Here is a 20,600-nt window from a genome sequence, read left to right on the forward strand (position 1 = left end):
GAAAACAAATTTTCCAACAGCAAAACATATTACAGCGGAAAAATATCTATCCGGGAAACAAGTATTGCTACGTCATGTTCTCTCCAATTCTTCTGAGATGACAGCCTTTTGAGCCAGTACCCTCACACAAAGAGCCTTGCAATTACTGCCAGAACCGAACAAATGAAGATTTGATGCACGTTTCTACCAATTTTCAAAAGTAAGTATTGTCCAATTTTTCTAGTCAGCCTGACTTCAGTGTGCAGAACAATTTTCGGTGGTAAGTATTAAAATCTCAGTCTTCCATTTGCGGACGCAAATTTTTTAGTAGATCAGTTGAGGCTTGGAACTAGCTGACTTTGCGGTTCCACCAACAGCAAAACATATTACAGCGGAAAAATATCTATCCGGGAAACAAGTATTGCTACGTCATGTTCTCTCCATTTCTTCTAAGATGACAGCCTTTTAAGCCAGCACCCTCACACAAAGAGCCTTGCAATTACTGCCAGAACCGAATAAATGAAGATTTGATGCACGTTTCTACCAATTTTCAAAAGTAAGTATTGTCCAATGTTTCTAGTCAGCCTGACTTCAGTGTGCAGAACAATTTTCGGTGGTAAGTATTAAATTCTCAGTCTTCGATTTGCGGACGCAAAATTTTTAGTAGATCAGTAGGTCATTTATTTTCAAAAAAAAATTTCCGGTCCCAAAAAAACTTCCAGGGCAGTTTACGAAATCTTTAAAATATTATAAAAGTAATTTAATCGTAAATTTTTTAAATTTTTGGTTAACTTCTTTCCAGCTTTGGAAAAATCATAGGGAAGCTTCATGGAATCGTGTTTCCTGTCTGAAAAGACAAGCTACAAATATTTTTTCAAAATCAGTTTCCCTGTAAAAACTTTGCTTAAATTTGATACATTAAAATCACACAAAAAATTGCAGGTAAAATACCTGAATAATGTGCAGGTAAGCAATTCTGGGAAAAATTGTTCAGGTACATTTGCCTAAAAATGCAGGTAAATTTACCTGAACTATGCCTGTGTTTTGGCATTCCTGCACACTACCTGCACGGTAGCTGCACGTACCTGCAAATGCAGGTAAATGTACCCGAAACGTGTACGTAGTACCCTGCACATATTACTTGCATTTTAAATGAACAGTCTAAATTTTAGGTAATTTTACCTGCACATTTTACCTTAAATTTGCAGGTAATTTACCCTTACACTGAGTGTATTGTAAAAGTAAATCACCTGCAAATTTAAGGTAATTTGTGCAAGTAAAAATACCTAAAAATTGGACTGTTCAGGTAAAATGCCGATAAAATGTGCAGGGGGACTACATGCACATTTCAGGTAAAGTTAAGTGCATTTGCAGCCACGTGCAGGTACTGTGCAGGTAGTGCGCAGGAATGCCAAAACACATGCACAATTCACGTAAATTTACCTGCATTTTAAAGTAAATTTACCTGCATTTTTCGTCGTAGGAGGAACAGGGTTTGAGCAGAGAAAGATGCAAATTTTGTCTTAGATTTTGCATGGTCGTTTTGAGCTTCCCTGACAAACAGAGACGATTCATTGATCTCCAGAAGGATTTCACCAGACTCTATCAGCCAGGAAAAACACAGAGACCCAAAAACTGCTAAGACAAGGGGGATCCAAAATGCTCAATAAAAGGAATAATTGGGAACAAGGGGCGGAATTGGGCAAAAGGGTGAGCACACAAAAGGGTGGGGTAATGCACAAGATGAAAAAGGCATTTAAAGGGGAGGCACAAGGTGGGGCGCTGAACGCAGAGCAAAAGGGGTGAGGTTTGCGCAAAACACAAAGAGCAGAGCACAGAAATACCTGATAAAAACTCAAAAATAAATTTAAAAAAAGCACATAACAAAATGAAAAAATGCGGAGGCGACAAAGAACGACGAAGACAAACCAAAAACACACAAAAAGGAGCCAGAAAAACAAAAAAAGGGAAAATGCGGTAATAAAAAAATTGAAAGCATGCTTCGTGCAAAGTAGAAAAAAGCAAGCCAAACAATTTCACAAAAAACACGGACCAAATTTATCCAAAGAGAGCCAATGCCTTCGTATGGAACAGCAAAAAGAATTGAGGAGAATAAACAAACCACTCTAAGCGCTCAGAAGAACGCCAATTTTTCTTCACAACGCTTCTCTGGAGTAGAAAAAGGATTTAGAGAAGGAATACAACTGTACGCGCTCAAAAATCTGTTTTTTTTTCACAGCGCTTCTATGAACGAACAACAAAGGACAACAAGAAGTAACAACAAAGGAGATCCTAACTACTCTAGTCTCCAAGACAAGACCAAAATCGACAAACAACAACAATAAAAGTGACAAGAACAAAAGGCTCATTAGGACACAATAGATGTGAGAAAGACAAATCAAGCAAGCCGAATAATGAAATCGAGAAGATATAAATTCAATAACGGCTAAAAAACCAATGATCATCATTGCGTTTCTATGGGCCAACAGAGCGAACTGAGGACAAGGAACAAACCACTGTAGGGCTCGGAAAAGCGCCTTATTTTCTTCACAGCGCTTCTATGGATTAGAAAAAGAATTTACAAAAGGAATACAACTGTACGCGCTCAAAAAATCTCAACGTTTTTATCACAGCGCTTCTATGAACAAACAACAAAGGATGACAGAGAATAGCAACAAAGTAGAACATAACTATTTTAGGCTAAAAGACAAGAAAAAATCGACAAACAAACAACAATAAAAATGACAAGAAGAAAGTCTCATTAGGACACAATAGATTTGAGAAAAACAAATGAATCAAGTCGAACAATCAAATTGAGAGAGATATAAATTCAATAAGGGCTATAAAACCAATGATCATCTATGGGACAACAGAACGAACTTAGGAAAACGAACAAACCACTGTAAGCGCTCAGAAAAAGGCCTTATTTTCTTCACAGCATTTCTATGGATTAGAAAAAGAATTTGAAACACAACTGTCCATCAAAAGAGTTAGCAACATTACGTAAGTTTTTGATTTCCTCGCTCAGAGCCGCTTTGCTAAACTGAATGTCACCAAGAAATATTTCTGGACTTTGATTAACTGAAATAACAACTTCAGAATTGTCTTGAACAAAAACAGCAGCGAAATATTTGTTGCGAGAAAATTCTGCAAAGCTCTTGTACCCAAAAACTTCTTTTTCCATTTACAAAATTTTCTCAGGTAGAGGTGGCTGTTTTGATATTTGTCTCATTAATTTGTATGCATCCTTTGTTGACCAGACTTTGATTTTTTTCAATGAATTGTTTTTTGTCATTATTTAGAGAAATGGATAATTCTTCTCTGAGTCGAGAAACTTTCTCTGCGTTTTGTGTATTTTTCAAAGCTGTCCTGCGTTTTTTTCCTAAGTGGATACTGTTAGAGGACATGTAAAAGGGCGCATTGGTTCGTTTAGAGTTCCTGAGTGGATTTGCAGTAGAAGACGCTAATTCTGGTTTATGGTAAAAAGGAGTCGACAATATAATCAATTGAGTCGATTGAAGACAATGGAAAATTACAATTGATCGTAAACTCGTCCCAATTAGCTTTGCCAAAAATGAAACGTTTCATTTTAGGCAAGGCTTCTTGCTCAGCAAATTCAATCGAAATTTCAGCTAAAAAATACTTGTGATCTGAGAACGATATCTCCTCTAACATTTCGCTACACAAGTTAGCGTTGTTACTAGGAAAAATGTCCAGCGAGCTTGCATGAGATTGCAGTGGTGATGTATTTAAATTTTTTGAATTCGTTCGAAACTGATTTTTCGTATGAACAATTACTGCTTGAAGTAAGCTAATCTGTGTGAGTAAAGTTAATGTCACCATTCGAAAAGAAAGTAAAAAATTCAAGGGATCTATGGTATTTTTGGACATCTCTTACACTGTCCTGATTGGTTTTGCACAACAAATCTGCACTGAGTCTAGTTTTGCTGTCAGCTGGGGGATTTTAATGGTGATGATACCGATTGTAACGTCCTTGAAGATGTAAAAGCAACAACAAATGAAATCTGAATTCGAAAAACCTCCATTTTGCATGATAATATGTTTTGGTGTGCTATTAGTAGACTCCCATGCGGCCCAAGTTTTCTATCTGATCACGACTGGATTGAATAAGATTGATTAATTAGGACTTCTTGGTTTTTAATTATTGGGTTTAACCAGGTTTCTGTGAGGCAAACAGTATCGGGGTTAATAGTATTCAGGAGGATATCCAACATCACTCTATCCATACCTAACAATGAAGTAAAATTCAATGATAGTACGCGCAAAATTTTACTTGATTGTAGTCAACTTAAATCAGTAGAGTTCGTTAGTAGGCAATTTTTTTTCTATAGATAAGTTAGTATCAATCATTTTGTTCCTGAAAACAGCCTAGCTGATCTAAATTTAATGTCTGAACGGTTGATATTCATGGTTGCAGCAAGTTGAAACCGATACTCTACAGCTTGTTTTTCTTTTTTCTACTCAATTGTCGATAAAAACTGTTTGATAAAAGTATTTTCGGCCTTCAATTTTGAATTCGACATCATCATGATTCTGCAATTCCAAGTGTTTGAGAGTTTTACCACCAGCGGTGGCGGACGAGTTTGGGTTGAGCTAAATTTGGACGAGTTTGGGTTGACGAAAAATGTTTTTGATTTTTAACGTCAGGATTCCAAACTTTCGAGCAAATTCTTCATCTAATTTTTTGTCATGACTGATTCTCTCTAATAGGGTTACCATTGTGTTGCTTGTTTTCTCTTGTACTCCAAAAACTATGATTTTTTCTCGCTCTGGTTGACTAGTTAGATCAGTTTTTGCTGTTAAGTTCTCAGTTATCTTTTGATGTTCATTCTCATATTGTGAATTTTTAACCGTCAATTGGATTTTTTTCTATGCTGCTAAGCATTTCGCTTTAAAACTCAGTAATCTCTTTTTGCAAGTGGTCTCTTATTCCAGCAACGCTCTGTTGAGAATTATTTTGCAAATTTTCTACTTCATTGTTTTTGTGACCTATGAAGTTTTCTCTACAGACTACGCAGGCCCAAAAAACACCCTTTATCTTGTCCAATGCCAAGAAGTTCTCATGTGACAAATCTGTACATGCAACTTGAAACCATAAATTGCATTTAAAGCAGCTAATGCAGTAATGTTTGCAATTTATTTTGCAGGAGCCGAAAGGAAAAGTTTCAGAGGCGTTGTTTCTTGTTTTGCACCTTTCTGTTTTCCCTTTTCTGACTTCTGCATAAAAAATAGGCGTTAGAGAATGATTTTCAATTGTTTTCACAGGCGAACTGCCCCAGAAAACCTGGGGGGGCAGACTGAAACTTCACAGTTAGACCAACCCGGAAAATTGAACAAAGAATAGGTACGATCTCACCGGAGAACTGATATTAAGCACGTCGGCTAGAGCAAGTATTTCAAGAAAAATTCTCAGTTTTCAAGCTCAAAATTCCATCAACTCAGCAACTCAATCATAAGCACGTGTACAAAATGGTCTGAAAAAAATTTGGGTCGATTCTTCCGTCTTGGCCAATGGCAATTTTGGTCTGTTCGGTCTGGCGAATACCCATGTTTCGATCTGTTCGGTTTGGCCAATACCCACACTCTAAAAATGTGCAGATAAATTTGCCAAAAATTGCAGGAAAATCAATAGGGGCTAAAAAAACCAACGATCATCAATGCGCTTCTATGGAACAACAGCGAGAAATGAGGACATTGAACAAACCACTGTAAGCGCTCAGCTGAACGCCATATTTTCTTTACAGCGATTCTATGAACTGAAAAAGAATTTAGAGAAGAAAGAGAACTGTAGGCGCTCAAGAAAGCTCAATGATTTTATCACAGCGCTTCTCTGGACAATTAATAAAGGACGACAAGGTATAACAACAAATGAAAAACCTAACAATTTTAGGCTAAAAAACAGGACAAAAACCACAAACAAACAACAAAAAAATGACAAGAGAAAAAGGCTCATTAGGACACAATAGATTTGAGAAAGACAAATCAAACAAGACAAACAATCAAATCGAGACAGATTTAAAATCAATAAGGGCTAAAAAAAACCAATGATCATCAATGCGCTCCTGTGGAACAACAGAGAGAACTGTGGAAAATGGACAAACCACTGCAAGCGCTCAGCTAAACGCCGTACTTTCCTCACAGCGCTTCTATGGATTAGAAGAAGAATTTACAGAAAGAATACAACTGTACGCGCTTAAAAATTTGTTTTTTTATCAGAGCGCTTCTATGAACGAAAAACAAAGGACAATAAGGAGTGACAACAAATGAAAAACCTAACTTTTAGACAAAAAAAAGGCAAAATTGACAAACAACAATATAAATGACTAGAGAAAAGGGCTCATTAGGACACAATAGATATGAGAAAGACAAATCAAGCACGCCAAACAATCAAATCGAGACAGATTTAAAATCAATAAGTGTAAAAAAAACCAATGATCATCAATGCGCTTCTATGGAACAACAGAGAGAACTGTGGACATTGAACAAACCACTGTAAGCGCTCAGCTGAACGCCATATTTTCTTTACAGCGATTCTATGAACTAAAAAAAGAATTTAGAGAAGAAAGAGAACTGTAGGCGCTCAAGAAAGCTCAATGATTTTATCACAGCGCTTCTCTGGACAATTAATAAAGGACGACAAGGTATAACAACAAATGAAAAACCTAACAATTTTAGGCTAAAAAACAGGACAAAAACCACAAACAAACAACAAAAAAATGACGAGAGAAAAAGGCTCATTAGGACACAATAGATTTGAGAAAGACAAATCAAACAAGACAAACAATCAAATCGAGACAGATTTAAAATCAATAAGGGCTAAAAAAAACCAATGATCATCAATGCGCTCCTATGGAACAACAGAGAGAACTGTGGAAAATGGACAAACCACTGTAAGCGCTCAGCTAAACGCCGTATTTTCCTCACAGCGCTTCTATGGATTAGAAGAAGAATTTACAGAAAGAATACAACTGTACGCGCTTAAAAATTTGTTTTTTTTTATCAGAGCGCTTCTATGAACGAAAAACAAAGGACAACAAGGAGTGACAACAAATGAAAAACCTAACTTTTAGACAAAAAGACAAGACAAAATTGACAAACAACAATATAAATGACTAGAGAAAAGGGCTCATTAGGACACAATAGATATGAGAAAGACAAATCAAGCACGCCAAACAATCAAATCGAGACAGATTTAAAATCAATAAGTGTAAAAAAAACCAATGATCATCAATGCGCTTCTATGGAACAACAGAGAGAACTGTGGACAAGGAACGAACCACTGTAAGCGGTCAGCAAAACGCCATATTTTCTCCACTGCTCTTCTTTTGATTCGAAAAAGAATTTAGAGAAAGAATACAATTGTACGTGCTCAAAAATCGGTTTTTAGCAGCGCTTCTATGAACGAACAACAGAGGACAACAAGGAGTAACAACAAAAGAAAAACCTGACTTTTAGACAAAAAGACAAGACAAAATTGACAAACAACAATAAAAATGACACGAGAAAAAGGCTCATTAGGACACAATAGATCTGAGAGACAAATCAAGCAAGCCGAACAATCAAATCGAGACGAATTGAAATCAATAAAGGCTAAAAAGAACCAATGATAATATTGCGCTCCTGTGGAACAACAGAAAGACCTGAGGACAATGAACGAACCACTGTAAGCGCTCAGAAAAACGCCATATTTTCTTTACAGCGCTTCTATGGATTAGAAAAAGAGTTTAGAGAAGAAACAGAACTTTACGCGCAAAAAAAATCTCCGATGTTTTTTACCACAGCGCTTCTATGGAAAAACAACAAAGGACCGCAAGGAATAACAACAAAGAAAAACCTTACTATTTTAGGCTAAAAGACAAAAGACGAAATTGACAAACAAACAACAATAAAAAACGACAAAAAGAAAAAGCTCAGGATTATTGGGACACAATAGATGTAAGAATCACAAATCCAGCAAGCCCAATAATCAACTGGAGACAAGTTTAAATTCGAACTGGGCTATGAAAAAACAATGATGGCAACAATATACTCCTATGGAACAACAGAAAGAACTGAGTAAAAGGAACAAATCACTGAGCGCTCAAAAAACAAATGTTCATCAGAGCGCTACAATAGGGTAAAACGATTTAAAAAACAAGCACAACTGCAGGCGCACATAAAACTCCATATTTTGATTACAAGGCTTCTATGGAACAACAATGTACAAGAAAAACAACAGTAGGAGTTCCGAAAAACACAATAATTTCTTCAAGGAGCATCCATGAAAAAACAACAACTGACGACAAACGAAAACAACAAATTACAGAAATAATCATTTTGTGCAAAAAGAAGAAAACACAAAAGCGAAAAACAATACATCAAAACTACAAGAAAAGCAGCGACAAAGAGAGAAGGCTAAAGATCATAAAGACAATAAATGTGACAAATACAGCTCAAACAACCTGAACACGCAACTTGGACCAGGACGAAACAGAAATATCTCTCAGAACAACTAATGATCTCATCGATGCGCTCCTAAAGAAGGACAGAAAGAACTGAAAAAAGAATAAAAGTCGACAAACAGGCCAACAAAAAAGATGAAGAAGAAGCTAAAGATCAAGAAGACCTAATAGGTCTCTGTGACAAAGACAAATTAAGTGATCTGAACAATCAATCTTTAAAATTCACTGTAAGCGCTACGAAAAACTCATTGCAGCTCTTCCAAAGAACATTGAAAAAAAGAAAACAGCAAAGGAGAACAAGAAGCAAATAACTTCAAACACTCAAAAGACTCTAAATTACGCGATATATTTAAATGCACTTCTATGGAACAACAAAAACAAGGACAAAAATAAGACAACGAAAAACAAGATAATAGTGTCTTGAATTCAATCAACGTTTTTTATTTGAGGATTTGAGCAAACCAGAACCCACTCAAATATCTGAGAGCTCGTACCTCGTCTCACCCCTAAACTGACATGAAAAAGTAGGAAAATGAAGTAAATTAAATGATAAATAAAATTTGCATGAGAAAGTGGTCCCCAGCTTTTAAAGCAAATAAAATCATCAATATGAAGTAATATGAACAAATAAAAAGTTTTGAGAAGAGCCAATTGTCAAATTGTTGTAGGATTTAACATTCAGCCAAAAGTGGTTATAACCAAAATGAAATCCCAATTCGCAACAAAGCGGTATGTTGTAGAGCAAAACACCGTTTGAAATGACAAAATTTTGAGCTATGAAACAAAATAATGGCTTAAGAAACTGAAAGTCCTACAACTAATGAACACACATATGCTACCATAATCAAATAGGGTTCATTTTGATAACGAATATTCTATATTTAGCACATCTATTGAACCAAGCAAATAGAGTAATGAAAATGAAGTTAAATGAATGTGAATAATAAATGCGGTATGGTTAAAGGAACAAAGCGGCTCATGGAGAAGACAATGCTAATAAAGATTGAGGATAGTTAATTTGGTTGCAGGAATAAAGGAACTTAACCAATAACGGATACGCTGAAAAGCAAAACACCCATTGACAACAAACAGTATGCTGTAGAGCAAAACATTGTTTGCAATGATTAATCTAATTAAAAGACCATGCTGCGCAGCAAGACGGCCCGGATATTAATATTCCTGCAACTCAAAAAACCCAGGGGTGACCAATATCATTTTAAAAAATTTTATAAATTTTTACCAATTAAATGTAGCAAAGAACCAAAGAATAAATTCAAAACTGAGTCGTAAAATATTTTTGAATACGTTAGGGTTCTTTATGAGATAAGCATTGGACAGGTAGTAATGTTAGTAAAGCCGGTTAAGGTAAATGACAATCAAAGCAATTACTTAGTAACTTGAAAGGAGGAAATCAGTATGCAGATGACAAAAATGCAGATGACGATTATTTTAAAACGGTGAGCTGCGCATGGATAACAAGTAACACAAAGATAATGCGATCTGGTTAGTACGCAACGATGAAGTGATCTGTGACATGGTAAATAAAACAGACAAAAAGGCATTTGCAGTGGAATATTTAAATGCAATCAAGCAAATAAAAATAATTAAACTTAATTCAGTAAGATCTTACTTGCTTTGATTTATCAATCAAAGCAAGGGAGAGTTATTATGAAAAAAAGATAAAAGCGAATCAGGAAATCTACTTCTAGGATGTAAACAGGAATATAAAAGAAGAATGTAAAAAAGAATGTAAACAAAGATTAGGGTGAGACAGTTTAAAACAAACGCGAGAGAACAGACTGTAAACATTTGTTATCGGAGCCAGCTATGAGATGGGCAGACCACTATTTTTAAAATGGATAAAAAGATCCAATTATTATGATTTGTTAAGCAACAGTACAAAAGCAAATGATAAGAGAGATTTTTAGCTGAAGATTTGTCAAGAGAGAATATAAGCTGAAGATTTGATAAGAAGCTTTTTTTAAAAAAAACATAATAACTCAAGTGCTAATTTTAGCAAAACAGTATTATTGTTAGCAGTAAATAAAATGAGCAACACACAAGTAAAGAGAACGCAACGCGAGACCATAATCAATATCAATTAAAGACATGAAAAATTAAATGTCTAAGCTAAGAGACATAATAAATTTATACTAAATTAAAGTGAAGATTTTTTTTATGTTGTTTTTTAAAATTTTCCAAATCAAATTATTAATTTCTAATTAGTGAACACACTATAAACATCCGATTTTGAAGCTCATTATGACACAGGCAAACACTACTTTCTAAAGCAGATAAGGAAATCCGATTACTAAGAGTTGTTTAGCAACAGCACAAAAGCAAATGACTGAAAAAATTAATTTCTGAAGACTTCTTCAGAGGCCCTGTTTAGAGTGTAAGCGTATAAATACAAGCGCTACAGTTAGAGAAACAGCATATCATTTTTTTGTCAATTTTTGATACAAAGTTTTAATACAATTAATAATGCAAAACATTATAAACATCTGTTATTGAGGCACAATATGACACAAGCAAACATTAGTTGCTAACGCAGATAGGCAAGCCCGATTACTAAGAGCTGTTTAGCAATAGCAAAAAAGCAAATCATTGATGACATGCATAAATTAAGCTAAATACAACATACTTTTTCTTTTTTTAAAGAAAATTAATAATCTATAAACAGAGAACGAATTGAAAATATCTGCTATAAAGGCACATTATCAGAAAAGTAGACACCAGTTTCCAAAAATATAAAATCTGATTAATAGGAGTTGTTCAACAACAGCGAAAAAGCAAATGATCGGAGAGAATAATAGTGGAAGACTAGTTGAGAAGATCCGTTTCAATTAAATAAAAGCATGCTAACTCAAGCGCTAAATTTATTGAAGAAACAGTATGAGAAGTTTTTCGGACGTTTTCATTTGACGAAACGATTTAGAAAATGCGAAATGGATCATTAGGATTAATGCTGTAGTCAAAAACACATGCCGTGCGAATGATGTGATCACAACACTTACACAGCACTTCAGCGAACAGAGCAAAATATTTTTTTAATCAAAATGATAGATTGCAGAGTCTCGCCTAAAGTGACTCATCGAGACCCTGGATGAAGTTGAATGATATTCATTCGGAAATTTAGATCTCAGCATATAATTAAACTTGACTAATTTAGCACCATTATCCTTTTTCAAATGGTCACCCATGCGGAAAAACTGCAAAAAGAACCCAACTTGCTGTGGTCTTTTAGCGGGAAAATACGGTAGGAAGTGTTTTTAAGTTTTTTACCATTTCATCTTCCGCAGTGGAATATAGATCATTACCACCTAAGCCAATTATTATGAAACGAAAATGAGCAATTTTATGGAGTATTTCTCTAAGGTGAGATAACTAGCACCTCCTTTTACATGAAGCTTAAAGATATGCGCGTACGGTTTCAAAATTTCATAATGACTGCAGCTTTTGAAACAATCGAGCATATTTGAGTCACCAATGAAACAAAGTTTCTGGATAAGCTCCATTCCATTGTAAACTTGTTGCGCAAGACGTATACTGTAGTCTAAAGTCGTTTCGTCTGTTCTCATGATACCACATCTGAAGTCCTGGTCCATTCCTCAAAACAAACAAAAAAAGTCATTAAAAAGTAGCAAAAAAGCAAGAGCTGAAAAATTTCAAAAATCCATCCCAAAAATGCCAAAAAAATCAATCGCATAAAAAACAAAAAAAGGAGCACAAAAGAAGAGCAAAAACTTTTATTTGAAAAGAGCGAAAAAGAACAAAAAAGTGTAAGGGACAAAAAAAACAATCAAAGATTTGACCAAAAACATACCACGTAATTAACGTTTTAGTCAGACAACATTGAGTCGAACAATTCTGCAAAATTATTGAAACCCAGTTTATGACGCAAACAATTATTCATAAAAGGACATCCAAGGACAAAACAAGAGTGTCGAGAAAGTGAATGAAAATCGATGAGGTCGAGGTAAGGAAAAACGGTTTTACCGGGCAAATTTCGTTTGCTAATAGTACAGGATCTTGAACTTGAGTCAAAATCTTTGACAACAATCCGCTCACATATGAAATAAACTTGACTTCGATTGACAACAAAAAAGCTGACCAACTCTAATATAGGCATGCTATCAGATGATACCGAACTTATTAGGACATCATTCGTACTATAGCCTGTCCCCCTTGTCACAGCATGTTTGGAAATCGTCGCAACCAAAAAATATTTTGTAATCAAAATCAGAGTCAAAAACAGTTGAAAGATGTTTTACTGAAGAGCCTGGAAAATCATGTTTTTGAAAGGTGGTGAATGACAGCAATCACTAAACTGGCAGCATATATTTTTAATATTACATATATTATGGGGCAATCTTTTGAAAAATTGATGTTTTCTCTCATAACGAAGCACACTCTGATAAATAAAAGGTCCGGAAGCGCGTAAAACTTTTGGGTAGTGTATGAGGCGATGTTGTTTGAAGACTACACTTGAATCAGGAAACAGCTCCACGAACAACGATAAGTGTTCATCTAAAACAGAAAAGTGTTCGAAAGGTGAGCAAGGTAAAACAAAAAATCAGGGAGAGGAAAAAAAATCAACGGATAAGAACAGCAAGAATGCTGTAGTCTGCTTCGCTGAAAGATGGGCTCAGAACGTACGCAACCAAGTCGAAGTATTCAATAAAAAAATCCACATGTCATTTTCACATGGTACGAGGTCGTGGACAAGCAAAAGCAAGAGGCGGTAAAGTGTAAACATCTGGTCGTATTTTTCTTTCTGAATTTTTGCTGCTTTCTCTTTGATAATAAAAAAATATCAAAAAGCAAAAAAAATCTCAAATAAAGATTACCAAACAATATTTAAAAGAAAACAATTAACCTCTCTTCGGTAAACTCCGATGGTTTACCGTCCATGTCGCGGCTAGAGTGGAAATTGTTTAATCGTTCATTTAATTCCTCTAATGGGAAGAAACCGGAAAAAAAATTAGGTTGTGTAAAACAATCTTAACGGTTTGCATTAGGCCACCCTGGAAAATATCATGGGGCAAATCGGCCGTAAAATTTTTTAGGGGTCAAAAAAACTTGTTTCTAGACTGCATAATTTTTTTACCCCCAAAACTTTTACAGCAACATCATTTCGGCATGACTCAGGTGTTTTTAGTTTTGCAACATTCTCTTCGAAAACCGAGGCGAAATCAGACTGCGTTGTTGTACGTTTTTCGCAACACGAACCCTTAGAAAAGCTTTCGACAAATCCGAAAACAGCTTGATAGGTAAGATTATCAGCAACAAAGTTCATGTTTTTTCCAATTCCAATAAGCTTCAGTTCATGTCCAGCGTTTGTATTTACGCTAATACCTGTCTCCAACTTTGTCAGGTCAATCCTTATTTTACTAAGCACGTTTTTAAAACGGAAAACCTTTACATCAAGGTAGGTTACCAAAGCAACTACAAAGGTGAATTTCATATCAGACCAAAATCCAGGGTGGTAACTTTTTCAAATTCCAGTAAAAGGAAACAATTTTAGGAATAGTAGTTTTCGATCCATTGGAGTTCACGGGCTCAATTCAATTTCATCGAAGTACAGCTGCAAAGATTTACGGAAAACTATTTCACCATCGTTACCGCTGGCAAACGTATCAACATCTGATATTGCTATGCTATTTGTTTCCAGTTTACCTTTTGTTAGCCTACCATCAAAAAGGGTGTCAGACTTACTGAGAGTGTGTGGAAACTGGTTTTAAGCTAAAAAACGTTGAAAAACGTGTTAACTAGAACAACATTTTTAACACCTCTGTTTTTGAAATGAACTGACCGCAACGTTCAACTTTTTTTTGAGCTAGGAACGCCTTTAACATTTTAAAATTCGACTTGTGTATCAAAAAAAGATCCTCAGGACTAACAAAACATGACTCCTGCAATTGACTTTTTGGCGATTCTTCAACAGAACACGACTCAAGCAATTTAATAAAAGTTTTGTTCTGTGAAACCTCTGGAACTTCAATTTTTTTAAAGAGCGATAAATTAACAGTCTCAATAAGATCATTAGTGATATTTTCAGCAGCAGATGCAAAAACGAAGCATTGCTTCCACGTTGACGTTGAATTTCCTAAACTATGCAAAAGATTATCTGTAGACGAAGACTTGAAATTTAACCTTTTGAGCCTAGAGTCAAAGTCATTGACACCTAAACTAGAAATTTTTTCGATCGGATCATCGTCTTCTAATTCATGGTCTTACATTTGTCCGCCTAACACTTCCTATTCCTTTTCACTTGCGACAGGTTGTGTGCGCTTAAGATTATTTCCCACATGTCTGCGGAGTCGAAATAAGCTACTGAACTCCCTCGAACAAAAACAGCAAAAAAGAGTAGAGGAAGATCCATGGGCATTACTTACATGCAAATGATAATTTGAAAGCGTTAAGCTATCATATTTACATGCAAGTTGCTTACAAGTAAAAATTTCTAATTGCTTAAGCGAATAAAAAACCTATCATGCGGCCAGTTGTAAATAGTCACCGTTTTAGAAACGTTCTCAGTTGGTAACAACATTGGCAGCGACGGAGAACAAAAAGAAGAGTCCGGAACAGTTGTTTCGTCAGAAACAGGAGTGTTTACAATAGATTTTACAGTAACTTTTGTTCCTTTTTTTAATTTAAAACGTAGATTTACATCTCACAGGCTCCGCGACAGGATCTAATTAAAAACCGTCTGTTGAACCAACAGCTGAGTCTTCAGACATTTCTAAAGCCAATTTGCTGCGCCTCTCTATAGAGAGTTTATAGATGTGTTCGCACATGTGAGATGCAAACCTTGTGAAACGTGCAAAGTCTCGAGTACAAAGCGAACAAACAAACACCGCTTCTAGTTTATGATTCTTATTTAAGTGGGGGGTGAACGAATTGGAATCTAACAGAAGAGAACCTGTCTGAAAAAACTCGCAAAATACATCAAATAGTTTATTGTCACATGAAAAGGGGATCTCCTTTTGAGTTTTGATGCGGTGCAATAACATAGTTTTGCCTACTGTTTTATCCATATCTTCACCGTGATCACCTTCCGTTTCTGCTGGAAAACCTGAAACATGGGAAACGTGGGTTTCAATTGTAATAGCGTTTGTCATGTTATTATTTTCAACCAAGACATTATCAACAATTTCTTAACCATTAATCTCCTCCGTATTATAAAATTCAACATTTCAGTATGCATTCATCTGAACATTTTCAAACACTTGATTTTCAGAGTTATCCGAAACCCTCGAAACATTCACAACTTTTGATAATCCACTTCTTTGCTACTGCACAAAATTGCTTGGTCTATGTTAACCTGTCTGGATACTTGATGACTTACATGAGGGCATAAGCAGTACTGATTATTCTCACCAAAAAACCTTTTCCATAAAAAGTTGTTAACTCACCCCCCGTCTCAATAGGACTGCATACTGTTAGAAAAACTTCACCCTTTATTCCTTTAATCTGCTTGTGTTTGACCTGCAAGATGGATTCACGAAAAATAGCGGACCTTGAAGTGAACAAGAAACTTTATTGATGTTGGCTACTGAGAAGATCAATTTGAAATCTATGTTTTCAGACCATGCTGATTTGGACGAGCAACGAATTTTTTCATCATTACTTATTGCTCTGTGACTTCTGGCCCCACCACCGTCCACATACTTTGCTAACAAAACCCAGTCAATACTCGCAACTTCGTAGTACTCTTGAAACATGTGCCCAATTCCTGGGAAATTTGCCATTTCAGATCTGAAGAAGAGGTTCATGAGGACCCTGTGAGTCGGAGTTAAGGCTATAAAAATTGACATCTTCCTCAAGTACCAAAAATTTTGTGTTAATCTTAAAAAAAATGAGAAACCAGAACAATACAAAGCTCCATGGAAGCAGTTTTAGTAGCAACAGTAGATGCTTTCGAAACAGCCCAATCCAACGTTTTTAAGTTAGAGGTGGGCAATCATTTAGTTTTCTTTGTTAACTTCAATATTATTCAATTGACGTACAAATGTGTCAACTTGAGTTGGTACGGTTCCGCTCATAATTTTTAAGAGACCCATTTGAATATAGGACCAAACAAAACTCGTGACTTCAGGATTTTAAATTCAGCAAAAAGAACAGTCGGAAGGCGATGTCAACAGCTTCAAAGACATTTGAGACCTTGAGCACATATTTTGGTCCAACGACAAACAGCTGAACAGATTTTTTTTTGAAAATAGAAAAATCGATGAACGTTTGTTTTGAACATACCTGCGAATTGGAACAGAGTTTTGTGCCCAATGTATGCGAATCAGCATCAAGATTACCGGTGTCTTAAATATTGAACCTACGCACTAAAATTAGAAGCCAAAACACTTGCATTGCAAAAACTAACCGATATTTCAACGATGTACGCATTACGAGCGTTTGTTATGAGCTCCTCAACCGTGAATCGCTTCTCTTTACCAACCAATTGTTTAAACGGAAGAAGTAACGGCAGAGCCAGGAGCGCAAACAAGGGATCGCTAACTAAACAAGGTGAAAATTGAACGTTAGAAGCCTACAGCAAAATAAAATGACTTATATTAAACATTACAGTTCTGAGCCTTTAGAGAAGTCAGTTTGTCCATGCTTTCCCTTGGCGGCGCCTTGTCTGCAGGAAGAATCAATTAGAAAAGTTTTTCTCGCTGAGAGAGGGCACCCATAACCGGAACTCAGATTTGACCTAAATTCATATTACAAATTAGAAAATAATATTTTGTAGGAGAGGCGAACCATCAGAAAAACAAACTTACCTCTTCAAAGCACCGAAACTTAAATCCGATTGTAAACAAATAAAGGTCGTAATCAACCACGCCCTTTGCTTGCAACAAGGACTTTCTGTTCGCAAACGTCTCCTCACGCTTTTGTGGACAGTCCTTAGAAAATTTAACTTAACTATTTCTATGGGCTCCTCGTTTACATCAGCGGCTTTTCTTATTCGTTTTTGCGGGGGTGTTCCTGCGAGCGAAGCAAAAAAATAGAATACTCGACCGTTCTGAATATTTAAAAAAAAGAAAAAACAGGAACCTCCATTCTCAGAAATATCATTTTGCCCTTCGCTCTAAGGGTTTTTAGATGCTCTTCAAGCGCACCCAATTGCAGATGGACACGACGGACACCATTTTCGTACGTCGCATAGCACGGTTTGAAGAACACGAACTAAACACAAATACTATTTGAAGAAAGTAACCAAAAACAAAATACAATACCGAACACAAACTAACCGCACCATTCGAGGAATCAATTGACTTCAACTCAGGTTACCTTCCGACGGCAAGGTTGGCGTATATTATTTTAATTTTGTTTATAGGGGTTAGTGCTTGAACTGTAGGCTGCCTCTAAAAACATTTCATTTTCAGTACTAGATCTTAAGTTTTCTTTTCGATTCAAGTTACTACGTTTAGATTGAGGATATCAGTTAAAAAGAAGAGGATGACAGCTACCTTGACCATTTCTGCAACCAGCAAGCGATTAAATTTACGGAGACCAGCAGCTGATTTGAGATCCTGAGTCTCAGTCAACCTCTTGAGTTCATTAGCCGTCAGTACAAAAAGAACGGAATTTTTCATTGCTAGTTGAAGATGGCGTCTCTACATGCAATGGACTTGGAGTCTCCGCGATTACACTTGGCATACGTGACAGGTCGCCTCTTTGCTTTATCAGATCCTTGATCTCATTTATGGCTGAATTGGCTGGACCCATACCAGTCATATTCTCCTTGCTGAGCTTTTGAAACGGTCGAATCGTTAAACGTGACTCCTTCAGTAATTCAACCAGTTTTCTCTTTTGCACCTGTTCTAGGTCCATACAATCAAGAATATCGAAGAGTCATTTTTGAAAATTTTGAAAATTTGATTAAGTGTAGGGGCTACATGGGGAAAGATAAGCCAAAGACATTGCAGAGAACTGCGTTTAAACCAAAACCTTAATCTTGAAGACCTTAACCTCAATTTTGAAGAAAGAACGACATGCATTGGAGCAAAACGCCGAAACTTCATGAAGAATTACGAAATAACATGCTGTAAACCATAACGTCATTGAATTGCTTAAATTTAAAAAACAAACTCTTAGCACTCTGTACATCAATAAAGATTGGAATACTGTAGAGCAAAACGTCAATCTTCCTTAGAAAACAAAAATTGACATGCTGTAGAACGAAACGCCAGTTTTGTTAATCTTGATGGAGCGCGGAATCATATCCTGAATGATTGTTAGCGTTCGCTTAAAAAATTTTGAAACCAGCGTGTTGTAGAGCAAAACGCCGTTTCCAAATAATATTTCTGAACAATTAAGTCAAAAAAGCAACAAATTGATGAATTGCAGGTTGGAAAGATTGACATGCTCTAGAGCAAAACGCAAATCACCCATAAGAAAACAAAAACTGATATGCTGTAGAGCCAAACACCAATCACCCATAAGAAAACAAAAAATGACATGGTGTAGAGCAAAACACCGTTTGATTTCCAAAAACCATTTTCCAAAAAATTAGGCTGAGAAAATAATTATGTTGCAAAGTTGCAAGTCGGGAAGACTAACATGCTGTAGAACAAAACGCTAATAACCCTTAGAAAACAAAAACTGACATGCTGTAGAGCAGAACGCCAGTTTTGTTAATCTTGATAAAGCGAGGAAACTTATCCTGAATGATCGTTACCGTTCTCCTAAAGGTTTGATCGAAACCAACAAGCTGTAGAGCAAAGCGCAGTTTCACTTCAAAATACTGTTACAAAACATTAAGTCGAAAAAATTTTAAGCTGAAAAGCTGCAAGTTGGGAACATTGACATGCTGTGGAGCAAAACGCCAATTATCCTAAGAAAACAAAACCTGACATGCTGTACAACGAAACGCCAGTTTTGTTAATCTTGATGGAGCGAGGAAACATCCTGAATGGTCGACACTGTTCTCCTAAAAACTAGATTGAAACGAGCATGCTGTAGAGCAAAACGCCGTTTCACTTCCAAATACTATTACAAAAAATTAAAGTGGAGGAAAATTTAAGTTGAAAAGCTGCAACTTGGGAACATTGACTTGCTGTAGAGCAGAACGCCAATTATTCTAAGAAAACAAGACCTGACATGCTGTAGAGCGAAACACCAGTTTTGTTAATCTTGATAGAGCGAGGAAACATATCCTGAAAGAACGTTACCGTTCTCCTAAAAATTTAATTGAGAAGAGCATGCTGTAGCGCAAAACGCCGTTTCACTTCCAAATTCCATTACAAAAAATTAAAGTGGAGGAAAATTTACGTCGAAAAGTTTCATGTTGCAAAGGTTGACATGCTGTAGAGCAAAACGCCAATCCTTTTATGGAAACAAAAACTTGAGATGCTCTTCAGCAAAACGCCACTTGTTTCTAAATCTTAATGGAACGAGAAATTATTCCGAAATATAATTGTGGTTCTTCAAAAAAACGCAATCTGTAGAGCAAAACGCCAATAGTCATACCGCAGAGTAAGCAAAGCACTGAGTCCCTGCCAAAACATTACCCTGAGACAATCTCAAAATTGGACAAGGAACTGCATGCTGTAGAGCAACACGCCATCCCTTTTTGAACAGAAAAGCACTAACATACCGTAAATATTTCTAAACCAATAGCTTAAGCCTATTTAAACTTATAATTCTCAACCTCTGCTTGCAGAAAACCAAAAAAGACAAAACTAAGTATTTTTACGAAAAAATGATAGAGTGAATCTAGGAATCTTTGCACAAAAATACGGAATTCTTTAGATCTGAAGCATTATTGCAATCAAAGACCTACAGAACACAATTTTTTATGAAGGATTGCAGCATCTGAAATCCGGACAACGAAAGGAACAAGAGCACGTAATTTGGCAACATTCTTTGCACACAAAACCAAAATTTATCAATTGAACATCCCTCAAGCAATTGATACAGGGCACTGACGTTATAGTCAGCTTTGACTTCTTTATTAACAGACCAACGTTAGCAAACTTCTTAATAAATGTGAGACACCACTCGTAACCGGCAAGTTTTTGCAATTTCCACGATGCTGGAATCTGAACCCTAAAATTTTTAGAAATCAAAAACAAATGTTTTACGTTCTCCTAAGCACATGTTATCGTTCTCCTAAATGTTTGATCGAAACTAGCAAGCTGTAGAGCAAAGCGCATT

Source organism: Convolutriloba macropyga, chromosome 14 (genome assembly GCF_964194025.1).
Source record: "Convolutriloba macropyga chromosome 14, txConMacr16.3, whole genome shotgun sequence".
In the NCBI taxonomy this organism is placed as follows: Eukaryota; Metazoa; Xenacoelomorpha; order Acoela; family Convolutidae; genus Convolutriloba; species Convolutriloba macropyga.